Source organism: Argiope bruennichi, chromosome 7 (assembly GCF_947563725.1).
Source record: "Argiope bruennichi chromosome 7, qqArgBrue1.1, whole genome shotgun sequence".
In the NCBI taxonomy this organism is placed as follows: domain Eukaryota; kingdom Metazoa; phylum Arthropoda; class Arachnida; order Araneae; family Araneidae; genus Argiope; species Argiope bruennichi.
In genome coordinates this window covers 10,908,492-10,920,201 of record NC_079157.1, presented here as the reverse complement: position 1 = coordinate 10,920,201, position 11,710 = coordinate 10,908,492, and the positions used below count along the sequence as shown (strand labels likewise).

The 11,710-nt window shown below is 42.7% G+C and overlaps 13 non-coding genes across 13 annotated transcripts; all 13 read left to right on the top strand.

The window, feature by feature from the left end:
• The first annotated feature begins 130 nt into the window (after positions 1 to 130).
• On the top strand, positions 131 to 202 carry Trnad-guc (transfer RNA aspartic acid (anticodon GUC)). The gene has a single exon. It is a non-coding gene; the product is annotated as a tRNA-Asp (tRNA).
• A 304-nt stretch (positions 203 to 506) lies between these two features.
• Trnad-guc (transfer RNA aspartic acid (anticodon GUC)) lies at positions 507 to 578 on the top strand. Its single transcript has one exon. It is a non-coding gene; the product is annotated as a tRNA-Asp (tRNA).
• Positions 579 to 888: 310 nt separating this feature from the next.
• Positions 889 to 960, top strand: Trnad-guc (transfer RNA aspartic acid (anticodon GUC)). The gene has a single exon. It is a non-coding gene; the product is annotated as a tRNA-Asp (tRNA).
• Positions 961 to 1,264: 304 nt separating this feature from the next.
• On the top strand, positions 1,265 to 1,336 carry Trnad-guc (transfer RNA aspartic acid (anticodon GUC)). Its single transcript has one exon. It is a non-coding gene; the product is annotated as a tRNA-Asp (tRNA).
• Positions 1,337 to 1,640: 304 nt separating this feature from the next.
• Trnad-guc (transfer RNA aspartic acid (anticodon GUC)) lies at positions 1,641 to 1,712 on the top strand. The gene has a single exon. It is a non-coding gene; the product is annotated as a tRNA-Asp (tRNA).
• A 304-nt stretch (positions 1,713 to 2,016) lies between these two features.
• On the top strand, positions 2,017 to 2,088 carry Trnad-guc (transfer RNA aspartic acid (anticodon GUC)). Its single transcript has one exon. It is a non-coding gene; the product is annotated as a tRNA-Asp (tRNA).
• A 304-nt stretch (positions 2,089 to 2,392) lies between these two features.
• Positions 2,393 to 2,464, top strand: Trnad-guc (transfer RNA aspartic acid (anticodon GUC)). Its single transcript has one exon. It is a non-coding gene; the product is annotated as a tRNA-Asp (tRNA).
• A 304-nt stretch (positions 2,465 to 2,768) lies between these two features.
• On the top strand, positions 2,769 to 2,840 carry Trnad-guc (transfer RNA aspartic acid (anticodon GUC)). The gene has a single exon. It is a non-coding gene; the product is annotated as a tRNA-Asp (tRNA).
• Positions 2,841 to 4,271: 1,431 nt separating this feature from the next.
• Trnad-guc (transfer RNA aspartic acid (anticodon GUC)) lies at positions 4,272 to 4,343 on the top strand. The gene has a single exon. It is a non-coding gene; the product is annotated as a tRNA-Asp (tRNA).
• A 1,062-nt stretch (positions 4,344 to 5,405) lies between these two features.
• On the top strand, positions 5,406 to 5,477 carry Trnad-guc (transfer RNA aspartic acid (anticodon GUC)). Its single transcript has one exon. It is a non-coding gene; the product is annotated as a tRNA-Asp (tRNA).
• Positions 5,478 to 9,157: 3,680 nt separating this feature from the next.
• Positions 9,158 to 9,229, top strand: Trnad-guc (transfer RNA aspartic acid (anticodon GUC)). Its single transcript has one exon. It is a non-coding gene; the product is annotated as a tRNA-Asp (tRNA).
• Positions 9,230 to 11,038: 1,809 nt separating this feature from the next.
• On the top strand, positions 11,039 to 11,110 carry Trnad-guc (transfer RNA aspartic acid (anticodon GUC)). The gene has a single exon. It is a non-coding gene; the product is annotated as a tRNA-Asp (tRNA).
• Positions 11,111 to 11,413: 303 nt separating this feature from the next.
• Positions 11,414 to 11,485, top strand: Trnad-guc (transfer RNA aspartic acid (anticodon GUC)). Its single transcript has one exon. It is a non-coding gene; the product is annotated as a tRNA-Asp (tRNA).
• Positions 11,486 to 11,710: the final 225 nt, after the last annotated feature.

The following is an 11,710-nucleotide window of genomic DNA, read 5'->3' as shown; positions in this document are numbered from 1 at the left end:
TTACAATTTCATTCTCATAAAGCTGCTTTCCGATTTCTCCTAGGCGTGCTGAAATAGCTCAGTTGGGAGAGCGTTAGACTGAAGATCTAACGGTCCCTATTTCGAATACGTATTTCGGCAAGCGTAACTGTCCTCGGTAGTATAGTGGTCAGTATCCCCGCCTGTCACGCGGGAGACCGGGGTTCGATTCCCCGCCGGGGAGTTTGCGATATATCAATAATCTTTTTATTTTTATTGGATAACACTAATAATTCTACATGTGCGCTTTCGATTGACTTTTGAAATCTTGACAATCCACATTCGCTAAGTAAGACAATTCTTTATTAGATGTATCTTCTCTCGTCCTTTTATGAACAAATAACATCTTGCTGATTCTTTCCAGTTTCATTCTCAAAAAGCTGCTTTCCGATTTCTCCTAGGCGTGCCGAAATAGCACAGTTGGGAGAGCGTTAGACTGAAGATCTAACGGTACCTATTTCGATTCCGGGTTTCGGCAAGCGTAGCTGTCCTCGGTAGTATAGTGGTCAGTATCCCCGCCTGTCACGCGGGAGACCGGGGTTCGATTCCCCGCCGGGGAGTTTGCGATATAACATTAATCTTTTTATTTTTATTTTTATTGGATAACACTAATAATTCTACATGTGCTCTTTCGATTTACTTTAGAAATCTTGACAAATCACATTCGCTGAGTAACACAATTCTTCCTTAGATGTATCTTCTCTCGTCCTTTTATGAACAAATAACATCTTGCTGATTCTTTCCAGTTTCATTCTCATAAAGCTGCTTTCCGATTTCTCCTAGGCGTGCCGAAATAGCTCAGTTGGGAGAGCGTTAGACTGAAGATCTAACGGTCCCTATTTCGATCCCGGGTTTCGACAAGCGTAACTGTCCTCGGTAGTATAGTGGTCAGTATCCCCGCCTGTCACGCGGGAGACCGGGGTTCGATTCCCCGCCGGGGAGCTTGCGATATAGCATTAATCTTTTTATTTTTATTAGATAACACTAATAATTCTACATGTGCGCTTTCGATTGACTTTAGAAATCTCGACAAACCACATTCGCTGAGTAACACAATTCTTCCTTAGATGTATCTTCTCTCGTCCTTTTATGAACAAATAACATCTTGCTGATTCTTTACAATTTCATTCTCATAAAGCTGCTTTCCGATTTCTCCTAGGCGTGCTGAAATAGCTCAGTTGGGAGAGCGTTAGACTGAAGATCTAACGGTCCCTATTTCGAATACGTGTTTCGGCAAGCGTAACTGTCCTCGGTAGTATAGTGGTCAGTATCCCCGCCTGTCACGCGGGAGACCGGGGTTCGATTCCCCGCCGGGGAGTTTGCGATATATCAATAATCTTTTTATTTTTATTGGATAACACTAATAATTCTACATGTGCGCTTTCGATTGACTTTTGAAATCTTGACAATCCACATTCGCTAAGTAAGACAATTCTTTATTAGATGTATCTTCTCTCGTCCTTTTATGAACAAATAACATCTTGCTGATTCTTTCCAGTTTCATTCTCAAAAAGCTGCTTTCCGATTTCTCCTAGGCGTGCCGAAATAGCACAGTTGGGAGAGCGTTAGACTGAAGATCTAACGGTACCTATTTCGATTCCGGGTTTCGGCAAGCGTAGCTGTCCTCGGTAGTATAGTGGTCAGTATCCCCGCCTGTCACGCGGGAGACCGGGGTTCGATTCCCCGCCGGGGAGTTTGCGATATAACATTAATCTTTTTATTTTTATTGGATAACACTAATAATTCTACATGTGCTCTTTCGATTTACTTTAGAAATCTTGACAAATCACATTCGCTGAGTAACACAATTCTTCCTTAGATGTATCTTCTCTCGTCCTTTTATGAACAAATAACATCTTGCTGATTCTTTCCAATTTCATTCTGGTAAAGCTGCTTTCCGATTTCTCCTAGGCGTGCCGAAATAGCTCAGTTGGGAGAGCGTTAGACTGAAGATGTAAAGGTCCCTGGTTCGATCCCTTGTTTCGGCAAGCGTAACTGTCCTCGGTAGTATAGTGGTCAGTATCCCCGCCTGTCACGCGGGAGACCGGGGTTCGATTCCCCGCCGGGGAGTTTGCTATATTTCTTTAATCGTTTTATTTTTAATGGATAACACTAATAATTCTACATGTGCGCTTTCGATTGACTTTAGAAATCTCGACAAACCACATTCGCTGAGTAACACAATTCTTCCTTAGATGTATCTTCTCTCGTCATTTTATGAACAAATAACATCTTGCTGATTCTTTCCAATTTCATTCTGGTAAAACGGCTTTCCGATTTCTCCTAGGCGTGCCGAAATAGCTCAGTTGGGAGAGCGTTAGACTGAAGATCTAACGGTCCCTATTTCGATCCCGGGTTTCGGCAAGCGTAACTGTCCTCGGTAGTATAGTGGTCAGTATCCCCGCCTGTCACGCGGGAGACCGGGGTTCGATTCCCCGCCGGGGAGTTTGCGATATAACATTAATCTTTTTATTTTTATTAGATAACACTAATAATTCTACATGTGCGCTTTCGATTGACTTTAGAAATCTCGACAAACCACATTCGCTGAGTAACACAATTCTTCCTTAGATGTATCTTCTCTCGTCCTTTTATGAACAAATAACATCTTGCTGATTCTTTCCAATTTCATTCTGGTAAAGCTGCTTTCCGATTTCTCCTAGGCGTGCCGAAATAGCTCAGTTGGGAGAGCGTTAGACTGAAGATCTAACGGTCCCTATTTCGATCCCGGGTTTCGGCAAGCGTAACTGTCCTCGGTAGTATAGTGGTGAGTATCCCCGCCTGTCACGCGGGAGACCGGGGTTCGATTCCCCGCCGGGGAGTTTGCGATATGACATTAATCTTTTTATTTTTATTAGATAACACTAATAATTCTACATGTGCTCTTTCGATTTACTTTAGAAATCTTGACAAATCACATTCGTTGAGTAACACAATTCTTCCTTAGATGTATCTTCTCTCGTCCTTTTATGAACAAATAACATCTTGCTGATTCTTTCCAGTTTCATTCTCATAAAGCTGCTTTCCGATTTCTCCTTGGCGTGCCGAAATAGCTCAGTTGGGAGATCGTTAGACTGAAGATGTAAAGGTCCCTATTTCGATCCCGGGTTTCGGCAAGCGTAACTGTCCTCGGTAGTATAGTGGTCAGTATCCCCGCCTGTCACGCGGGAGACCGGGGTTCGATTCCCAGCCGGGGAGCTTGCGATATAACATTAATCTTTTTATTTTTATTAGATAACACTAATAATTCTACATGTGCGCTTTCGATTGACTTTAGAAATCTCGACAACCACATTCGCTGAGTAACACAATTCTTCCTTAGATGTATCTTCTCTCGTCCTTTTATGAACAAATAACATCTTGCTGATTCTTTCCAATTTCATTCTCATAAAGCTGCTTTCCGATTTCTCCTAGGCGTGCCGAAATAGCTCAGTTGGGAGAGCGTTCGACTGAAGTTCTAACGGTCCCTATTTCGATCCCGGGTTTCGGCAAGCGTAACTGTCCTCGGTAGTATAGTGGTCAGTATCCCCGCCTGTCACGCGGGAGACCGGGGTTCGATTCCCCTCCGGGGAGTTTGCGATATAACATTAATCTTTTTATTTTTATTAGATAACACTAATAATTCTACATGTGCTCTTTCGATTTACTTTAGAAATCTTGACAAATCACATTCGCTGAGTAACACAATTCTTTCTTAGATGTATCTTCTCTCGTCCTTTTATGAACAAATAACATCTTGCTGATTCTTTCCAGTTTCATTCTCATAAAGCTGCTTTCCGATTTCTCCTAGGCGTGCCGAAATAGCTCAGTTGGGAGAGCGTTAGACTGAAGATCTAACGGTCCCTATTTCGATCCCGGGTTTCGGCAAGCGTAACTGTCCTCGGTAGTATAGTGGTCAGTATCCCCGCCTGTCACGCGGGAGACCGGGGTTCGATTCCCCGGCGGGGAGTTTGCGATATAACATTAATCTTTTTATTTTTATTAGATAACACTAATAATTCTACATGTGCTCTTTCGATTTATTTTAGAAATCTGGACAATTCACATTCGCTGAGTAACACAATTCTTCCTTAGATGTATCTTCTCTCGTCCTTCTATGAACAAATAACATCTTGCTGATTCTTTCCAGTTTCATTCTCATAGAGCTGCTTTCCGATTTCTCTTAGGCGTGCCGAAAGAGCTCAGTTGGGAGAGCGTTAGACTGAAGATCTAACGGTCCCTATTTTGATCCCGGGTTTCGGCAAGCGTAACTGTCCTCGGTAGTATAGTGGTCAGTATCCCCGCCTGTCACGCGGGAGACCGGGGTTCGATTCCCCGCCGGGGAATTTGCGATATAACATTAATCTTTTTATTTTTATTTTTATTGGATAACACTAATAATTCTACATGTGCTCTTTCGATTTACTTTAGAAATCTTGACAAATCACATTCGTTGAGTAACACAATTCTTCCTTAGATGTATCTTCTCTCGTCCTTTTATGAACAAATAACATCTTGCTGATTCTTTCCAGTTTCATTCTCATAAAGCTGCTTTCCGATTTCTCCTTGGCGTGCCGAAATAGCTCAGTTGGGAGATCGTTAGACTGAAGATGTAAAGGTCCCTATTTCGATCCCGGGTTTCGGCAAGCGTAACTGTCCTCGGTAGTATAGTGGTCAGTATCCCCGCCTGTCACGCGGGAGACCGGGGTTCGATTCCCAGCCGGGGAGCTTGCGATATAACATTAATCTTTTTATTTTTATTAGATAACACTAATAATTCTACATGTGCGCTTTCGATTGACTTTAGAAATCACGACAAACCACATTCGCTGAGTAACACAATTCTTCCTTAGATGTATCTTCTCTCGTCCTTTTATGAACAAATAACATCTTGCTGATTCTTTCCAATTTCATTCTCATAAAGCTGCTTTCCGATTTCTCCTAGGCGTGCCGAAATAGCTCAGTTGGGAGAGCGTTAGACTGAAGATCTAACGGTCCCTATTTCGATTACGGGTTTCGGCAAGCGTAACTGTCCTCGGTAGTATAGTGGTCAGTATCCCCGCCTGTCACGCGGGAGACCGGGGTTCGATTCCCCGTCGGGGAGTTTGCGATACATCAATAATCTTTTTATTTTTATTGGATAACACTAATAATTCTACATGTGCGCTTTCGATTGACTTTTGAAATCTTGACAAACCACATTCGCTGAGTAAGACAATTCTTTATTAGATGTATCTTCTCTCGTCCTTTTATGAACAAATAACATCTTGCTGATTCTTTCCAGTTTCATTCTCATAAAGCTGCTTTCCGATTTCTCCTAGGCGAGCCGAAATAGCTCAGTTGGGAGAGCGTTAGACTGAAGATCTAACGGTCCCTATTTCGAATCCGGGTTTCGGCAAGCGTAGCTGTCCTCGGTAGTATAGTGGTCAGTATCCCCGCCTGTCACGCGGGAGACCGGGGTTCGATTCCCCGCCGGGGAGTTTGCGATATAACATTAATCTTTTTATTTTTATTGGATAACACTAATAATTCTACATGTGCTCTTTCGTTTTACTTTAGAAATCTTGACAAATCCCATTCGCTGAGTAACACAATTCTTCCTTAGATGTATCTTCTCTCGTCCTTTTATGAACAAATAACATCTTGCTGATTCTTTCCAGTTTCATTCTCATAAAGCTGCTTTCCGATTTCTCCTAGGCGTGCCGAAATAGCTCAGTTGGGAGAGCGTTAGACTGAAGATCTAACGGTCCCTATTTCGATCCCGGGTTTCGGCAAGCGTAACTGTCCTCGGTAGTATAGTGGTCAGTATCCCCGCCTGTCACGCGGGAGACCGGGGTTCGATTCTCCGCCGGGGAGTTTGCTATATTTCTTTAATCTTTTTATTTTTATTGGATAACATTAATAATTCTACATGTGCGCTTTCGATTGACTTTAGAAATCTCGACAAACCACATTCGCTGAGTAACACAATTCTTCCTTAGATGTATCTTCTCTCGTCCTTTTATGAACAAATAACATCTTGCTGATTCTTTCCAATTTCATTCTGGTAAAGCTGCTTTCCGATTTCTCCTAGGCGTGCCGAAATAGCTCAGTTGGGAGAGCGTTAGACTGAAGATCTAAAGGTCCCTGGTTCGATCCCTTGTTTCGGCAAGCGTAACTGTCCTCGGTAGTATAGTGGTCAGTACCCGCCTGTCACGCGGGAGACCGGGGTTCGATTCCCCGCCGGGGAGTTTGCTATATTTCTTTAATCTTTTTATTTTTAATGGATAACACTAATAATTCTACATGTGCGCTTTCGATTGACTTTAGAAATCTTGACAAACCACATTCGCTGAGTAACACAATTCTTTATTAGATGTATCTTCTCTCGTCCTTTTATGAACAAATAACATCTTGCTGATTCTCTCCAGTTTCATTCTGGTAAAGCTTCTTTCCGATTTCTCCTAGGCGTGCCGAAATAGCTCAGTTGGGAGAGCGTTAGACTGAAAACCTAAAGGTCTCTGGCTCGATCCCTTGTTTCGGCAAGCGTAACTGTCCTCGGTAGTATAGTGGTCAGTATCCCCGCCTGTCACGAGGGAGACCGGGGTTCGATTCCCCGCCGGGGAGTTTGCGATATAACATTAATCTTTTTATTGGATAACACTAATAATTCTACATGTGCTCTTTCGATTGACTTTAGAAATCTTGACAAACCACATTCGCTGAGTAACACAATTCTTCCTTAGATGTATATTCTCTCGTCCTTTTATGAACAAATAACATCTTGCTGATTCTTTCCAGTTCCATTCTGGTAAAGCTGCTTTCCGATTTCTCCTAGGCGTGCCAAAATAGATCAGTTGGGAGAGCGTTAGACTGAAGATCTAACGGTCCCTAATTCGATCCCGGGTTTCAGCAAGCGTAACTGTCCTCGGTAGTATAGTGGTCAGTATCCCCGCCTGTCACGTGGGAGACCGCGGTTCGATTCCCCGCCGGGGAGCTTGCGATGTAACATTAATCTTTTTATTTTTATCGGATAACACTAATAATTCTACAAGTGCGCTTTCGATTGACTTTAGAAATCTTGACAAACCACATTCGCTGAGTAACACAATTCTTCCTTAGATGTATCTTCTCTCGTTCTTTTATGAACAAATAACATCTTGCTGATTCTTTCCAGTTTCATTCTCATAAAGCTGCTTTCCGATTTCTCCTAGGCGTGCCGAAATAGCTCAGTTGGGAGAGCGTTAGACTGAAGATCTAACGGTCCCTATTTCGATCCTGGGTTTCGGCAAGCGTAACTGTCCTCGGTAGTATAGTGGTCAGTATCCCCGCCTGTCACGCGGAAGACCGGGGTTCGATTCTCCGCCGGGGAGTTTGCTATATTTCTTTAATCTTTTTATTTTTATTGGATAACATTAATAATTCTACATGTGCGCTTTCGATTGACTTTAGAAATCTCGACAAACCACATTCGCTGAGTAACACAATTCTTCCTTAGATGTATCTTCTCTCGTCCTTTTATGAACAAATAACATCTTGCTGATTCTTTCCAATTTCATTCTGGTAAAGCTGCTTTCCGATTTCTCCTAGGCGTGCCGAAATAGCTCAGTTGGGAGAGCGTTAGACTGAAGATCTAAAGGTCCCTGGTTCGATCCCTTGTTTCGGCAAGCGTAACTGTCCTCGGTAGTATAGTGGTCAGTATCCCCGCCTGTCACGAGGGAGACCGGGGTTCGATTCCCCGCCGGGGAGTTTGCGATATAACATTAATCTTTTTATTTTTATCCGATAACACTAATAATTCTACATGTGCGCTTTCGATTGACTTTAGAAATCTTGACAAACCACATTCGCTGAGTAACACAATTCTTCCTTAGATGTATCTTCTCTCGTCCTTTTATGAACAAATAACATCTTGCTGATTCTTTCCAATTTCATTCTGGTAAAGCTGCTTTCCGATTTCTCCTAAGCGTGCCGAAATAGCGCAGTTGGGAGAGCGTTAGACTGAAGATCTAAAGGTCCCTGGTTCGATCCCGGGTTTCGGCAAGCGTAACTGTCCTCGGTAGTATAGTGGTCAGTATCCCCGCCTGAAACGAGGGAGACTGACGTTCGATTCCCCGCCTAGGAGATTGTGAAATCTCAATAATCTTTTTATTTTTATTGGATAACACTAATAATTCTACATGTGCGCTTTCGATTGACTTTAGAAATCTTGACAAACCACATTCGCTGAGTAACACAATTCTTCCTTAGATGTATCTTCTCTCGTCCTTTTATGAACAAATAACATCTTGCTGATTCTTTCCAATTTCATTCTGGTAAAGCTGCTTTCCGATTTCTCCTAGGCGTGCCGAAATAGTTCAGTTGGGCGAGCGTTAGACTGAAGATCTAAAGGTCCCTGGTTCGATCCCGGGTTTCGGCAAGCGTAACTGTCCTCGGTAGTATAGTGGTCAGTATCCCCGCCTGAAAAGCGGGAGACTGGGGTTCGATTCCCCGCCGGGGAGTTTATGATATATCAATAATCTTTTTATTTTTATTGGATAACACTAATAATTCTACATGTGCGCTTTCGATTGACTTTAGAAATCTTGACAAACCACATTCGCTGAGTAACACAATTCTTCCTTAGATGTATCTTCTCTCGTCCTTTTATGAACAAATAACATCTTGCTGATTCTTTCCAGTTTCATTCTGGTAAAGCTGCTTTCAGATTTCGCCTAGGCGTGTCGAAATAGCTCAGTTGGGAGAGCGTTAGACTGAAGATCTAACGGTCCCTGGTTCGATCCCGGGTTTCGGCAAGCGTATCTGTCCTCGGTAGTATAGTGGTCAGTATCCCCGCCTGTCCCGCAGGAGACCGGAGTTCGATTCCCCGCCGGGGAGTTTGTGATATATCAATAATCTTTTTATTTTTATTGGATAACACTAATAATCCTACATGTGCGCTTTCGATTGACTTTAGAAATCTCGACAAACCACATTCGCTGAGTAACACAATTCTTCCTTAGATGTATCTTCTCTCGTCCTTTTATGAACAAATAACATCTTGCTGATTCTTTACAATTTCATTCTCATAAAGCTGCTTTCCGATTTCTCCTAGGCGTGCCGAAATAGCTCAGTTGGGAGAGCGTTAGACTGAAGATCTAACGGTCCCTATTTCGAATACGGGTTTCGGCAAGCGTAACTGTCCTCGGTAGTATAGTGGTCAGTATCCCCGCCTGTCACGCGGGAGACCGGGGTTCGATTCCCCGCCGGGGAGTTTGCGATATATCAATAATCTTTTTATTTTTATTGGATAACACTAATAATTCTACATGTGCGCTTTCGATTGACTTTTGAAATCTTGACAAACCACATTCGCTAAGTAAGACAATTCTTTATTAGATGTATCTTCTCTCGTCCTTTTATGAACAAATAACATCTTGCTGATTCTTTCCAGTTTCATTCTCATAGAGCTGCTTTCCGATTTCTCTTAGGCGTGCCGAAAGAGCTCAGTTGGGAGAGCGTTAGACTGAAGATCTAACGATCCCTATTTCGATCCCGGGGTTCGGCAAGCGTAACTGTCCTCGGTAGTATAGTGGTCAGTATCCCCGCCTGTCACGCGGGAGACCGGCGTTCGATTCCCCGCCGGGGAGTTTGCGATATAACATTAATCTTTTTATTTTTATTTTTATTGGATAACACTAATAATTCTACATGTGCTCTTTCGATTTACTTTAGAAATCTTGACAAATCACATTCGTTGAGTAACACAATTCTTCCTTAGATGTATCTTCTCTCGTCCTTTTATGAACAAATAACATCTTGCTGATTCTTTCCAGTTTCATTCTCATAAAGCTGCTTTCCGATTTCTCCTTGGCGTGCCGAAATAGCTCAGTTGGGAGAGCGTTAGACTGAAGATCTAAAGGTCCCTGGTTCGATCCCGGTGGTTGGCAAGCGTTACTGTCCTCGGTAGTATAGTGGTCAGTATCTCCCCCTGTCACACGGGAGACCGGGGTTCGATTCCCCGCCGGGGAGTTTGCGATATTTCTTTAATATTTTTATTGGATAACACTAATAATTCTACATGTGCGCTTTCGATTGACTTTAGAAATCTTGACAAACCACATTCGCTGAGTAACACAATTCTTTATTAGATGTATCTTCTCTCGTCCTTTTATGAACAAATAACATCTTGCTGATTCATTCCAATTTCATTCTGGTAAAGCTGCTTTCCGATTTCTCCTAGGGGTGCCGAAATAGCTCAGTTGGGAGAGCGTTCGACTGAAGATCTAACGGTCCCTATTTCCATCCCGGGTTTCGGCAAGCGTAACTGTCCTCGGTAGTATAGTTGTCAGTATCCCCGCCTGTCACGCGGGAGACCGGGGTTCGATTCCCCGCCGGGGAGTTTGCGATATAACATTAATCTTTTTATTTTTATTAGATAACACTAATAATTCTACATGTGCGCTTTCGATTGACTTTAGAAATCTCGACAAACCACATTCGCTGAGTAACACAATTCTTCCTTAGATGTATCTTCTCTCGTCCTTTTATGAACAAATAACATCTTGCTGATTCTTTCCAATTTCATTCTGGTAAAGCTGCTTTCCGATTTCTCCTAGGCGTGCCGAAATAGCTCAGTTGGGAGAGCGTTAGACTGAAGATCTAACGGTCCCTATTTCGATCCCATGTTTCGGCAAGCGTAACTGTCCTCGGTAGTATAGTGGTCAGTATCCCCGCCTGTCACGCGGGAGATCCGGGGTTCGATTCCCCGCCGGGGAGTTTGCGATATAACATTAATCTTTTTATTTTTATTAGATAACACTAATAATTCTACATGTGCTCTTTCGATTTACTTTAGAAATCTTGACAAATCACATTCGCTGAGTAACACAATTCTTCCTTAGATGTATCTTCTCTCGTCCTTTTATGAACAAATAACATCTTGCTGATTCTTTCCAGTTTCATTCTCATAAAGCTGCTTTCCGATTTCTCCTAGGCGTGCCGAAATAGCTCAGTTGGGAGAGCGTTAGACTGAAGATCTAACGGTCCCTATTTCGATCCCGGTTTTCGGCAAGCGTAACTGTCCTCGGTAGTATAGTGGTCAGTATCCCCGCCTGTCACGCGGGAGACCGGGGTTCGATTCCCCGCCGGGGAGTTTGCGATATAACATTAATCTTTTTATTTTTATTAGATAACACTAATAATTCTACATGTGCGCTTTCGATTGACTTTAGAAATCTCGACTACCACATTCGCTGAGTAACACAATTCTTCCTTAGATGTATCTTCTCTCGTCCTTTTATGAACAAATAACATCTTGCTGATTCTTTCCAATTTCATTCTCATAAAGCTGCTTTCCGATTTCTCCTAGGCGTGCCGAAATAGCTCAGTTGGGAGAGCGTTCGACTGAAGATCTAACGGTCCCTATTTCGATTACGGGTTTCGGCAAGCGTAGCTGTCCTCGGTAGTATAGTGGTCAGTATCCCCGCCTGTCACGCGGGAGACCGGGGTTCGATTCCCCGCCGGGGAGTTTGCGATATATCAATAATATTTTTATTTTTATTGGATAACTAATAATTCTACATGTGCGCTTTCGATTGACTTTTGAAATCTTGACAAACCACATTCGCTGAGAAAGACAATTCTTTATTAGATGTATCTTCTCTCGTCCTTTTATGAACAAATAACATCTTGCTGATTCTTTCCAGTTTCATTCTCATAAAGCTGCTTTCCGATTTCTCCTAGGCGTGCCGAA